The sequence below is a fragment of the Alligator sinensis genome, unplaced genomic scaffold, assembly GCF_000455745.1.
Source record: "Alligator sinensis unplaced genomic scaffold, ASM45574v1 scaffold332_1, whole genome shotgun sequence".
NCBI classification, from domain to species: domain Eukaryota; kingdom Metazoa; phylum Chordata; order Crocodylia; family Alligatoridae; genus Alligator; species Alligator sinensis.
The window spans coordinates 2,441,063-2,444,342 of record NW_005841993.1 but is presented as its reverse complement, the minus strand read 5'-3'; positions in this window follow the sequence as shown (position 1 = coordinate 2,444,342).

The following is a 3,280-nucleotide window of genomic DNA, read 5'->3' as shown; positions in this document are numbered from 1 at the left end:
GTACCTCTGTTTTTATGTGGCAATTATTGATGGGTTTAAATGTTTTTTTCTCTGAAGAGTCCTTTAAAAGATATAGCGATGTTTATCATTAGAAGGACCAGACTATTCTATGTGAAATAAATACATAACAAAAAGGATTTTTGTCATGCTAATAAACAAGGACCCTGTTTTTTTCTGATTCAAAGAAATCCAAATCCACATTTTTGCATGACTAAAATGAAACACAATATATAGATATATACCACATAATAACAGAGGTACAGAATCAGGCATGGATGGAGAACGAATTGTTAAATAGCACTTGGCAAATATCCTCTTAAAGAGTTCAATCTCACTTCAATATATATTAGTGGCATTGCATTTTAATCCCAGGAAAATGTGGCTTTTGGTTTACTTTTTTATATCTGAAAATTGGGGATATTTTTAATTGGAGCAAACCAGGATCCCTGATCATGACCCAACATATATCTATGTGAATTTAAAAAAAAAAAAATAAAATAAATAAAAAAAACAACACTCCCAAAACAAAACAGGACTAGTTCATTATAAGCTTTTGAACTGAACTAAGATTGCACAGATGGGAATACCTTTTTGTAATGCTTAATTTATTTACACTAAGCAGTGGAAATGTAAGGATGGAAAAACTTTTACTTTTTAGAAACTGAGTGCTGACTCTCAGAACTCTTTGTAAGTTTATAAACACCTGGGTGTACTTGATAATGGAAAACCTAGCTAACTCCACCATTGCAAAAATCATGAGTTTACAAATATTATTCCAGGTGCTTTAATGGCAATGTGATGCTTCAAGAGAAAAAATAAAAAGGAGGAATGAAAAAATGATATCAGCAAGTATTTTAAGAGGATATGACCAGGTCTCCTGGTTTCCTATGAGGAAAAAAATCCCCAATTTTCAGATAAAAATAATAAACCCAAATCCACATTTTTCCATGAATAGAATGAAACACTACTATATATGCATATATATATTAGCGGTGTTCCATTTTAATCATGGAACAATGTGGATTAGGGGTTATATTTTTATATCCGAAAATTGGGGATTTTTGTCCACCCCCCTATTATTAATTATGCTTATTAAAGTCAGATAAACCAGGGGAATAGCAAGGTTCATTGTCACTCTCAGCAAAGGTGAAGGGGAGACCCAGGGGCATGCCTAAGTGTTCAGACGCAAGGAGTGAAGGCAGAAGGTACCCAGTTCTGATAGCTGCAGGGCTACATTTCTGCAGAAAGGGAAAGAACACCAGGGTGGATCCAGGGTACTTTTAGAGTCCTGACAGCTATGCGATAGATATCCCCTAGTTAATGGGTTAAACCTACCCCTAGGGGTGCTGCCAAATGCCATTGCTATGCTGAGTGAAGAAATAAAACTCCTAATTCGAGAGCAGTGGTAGTGTCCCCTCCTCTCCCTCCATCCCCCATCCCTCCATCTTCATCCCCCAATTTCTTTTCCCCACAGCACTTATCTGCCAGGACCAGAAAGCCTCCTTAATATCACTGCCCAATTCTCTACACAGCTGGAGCCTGTAGCAGCTGGGCTACCAGTATAGCTACTTTGTTTCCAGCATCCCCCAGCCTAGTTTCCAGCATCTCCCTTTTAATCAGTGCTGGGGGCTTGTGCCATCCAGGCTCACGCCCGGTTATGTAACTCAGATGTGCTTCCCTTTGGTGCCAGAACTTTTTTAATTGTATTTCCATCCCTCTTTTAGGAGTAATGGCAGGTAACAAAGCATCCCCAAACAAAGTAATTAGTGGATCAGACAGTACATACATGTGTAGAAGGGAACTGGGGTGTGGGGGCTGATTGGAGGCTTCCAGGTGGTGTGGGGGACCGATTGGAGGCTCACCTGTTTGGAAGAGGGCCAGGTGGAGGCTAGATAAGCTCAGTGCCTAAGCGGGCCAGGTGGTTTAGCTCTGAGAGTCCCAAGGAAAGGAATTCTCTGCAGAAGGGCTCCTGAAGGACCAAGGAAGGTAGTGGAAACATAACAACTCTGCAGGCTAGGGAAAAAAAGAATATGACCTGGGACAGGGAAGGAAGGTTTCTTATAGGCAAGGGGGTCTTTGTTTTATGTTGATACTATTGTTGCACTTACAAGCTTTGAGCCCTGCTGGAGATAGGCTCAAGACCTACAGACAGCCCAGAGCAGGGGCTGAGTGGCAGGGTGGAACAGAGGACCTGCCTGCCAGAGAGAGTTTGAGCAGGGGATTAAAAAGTCTGTAGGTCCCAAGATGGACTATGTGATGAGCCACGGGTCTGAGGGCCCAGAGGAAGAGGCAGAGAGACCCAAAGGTTCTAAGAGTCCTGAGTAAAACTAAGGGAAAGGAACATCTGAAATGCTAACACCTGCAAGGCTTGGGCCATGGTATAGGGGAGGAACTGAATGCAGGCTCACTGTAAGGCCCGTGGGCAGCCTCCCTTACTTAATTTCAATAAAAACAAGGTGTGATGGGTGAGCAACTAAGGGAGGGTACGTTAGAGATAGAGCCAGGTAAGAGCCACACAGTCACCAGGGGGCATAACAACCACCCCTCTGGCTTGAACCTAACAACAACATGTCAAGCTTACAGGGCACTAAATAATTTTCCACAATTCTCTCCCTCCCAGGATCAGGTTGCCATGGTCATGTAACACAGAAAGATTATCTCACAAGCTTGAAAAAATGTCCTTTAAAAGGTCTTCAGTGTTCTGATTATCCCTTTCCATATGACTGTCACTAACTATTGGTAGTTCTATATTTTTTTATTTCCAACACAGGCTTAAAAAACTTTGGTATCTGTTGGACACAGGCTCAGGATCTTCAAGATTAATAGCTTGTTTCCAATGTCTTTCAAGTTGGTGTTGAAGTGCACTAGCTTTGAGTCTTTCCTTGGGACAGTTCTTGAATCCAAGCATTAAGGGACATATCTCAATATCTGCAATACACAAAGCAAAAAACTTAACCTCTGTAGTTGCACAGTATTTCCAGCCCATTGACCACATACAGTGCTCAAATTATTTTACGGGGTAGTTATCTCAGAATACTCAAGCTCTGTGTCTGTCACAACTATTTACTTTTGTGAGGCTTTCAGATACTTTGACAAAATGTAGGAGGAATATCTTAAATAGAACATAAAGGTAATGTTATTGATTTGCTGATGGAACAGTTTCTGGAAAAAAGAACACTTGCAGACTCTTGCAAATCAGGTGGTATCCAAGACAGTTAACCACTGGGTAATATATTTCAAATCCAATGAATCAATAATCTTAAAAGTGTAGGTATAGCTC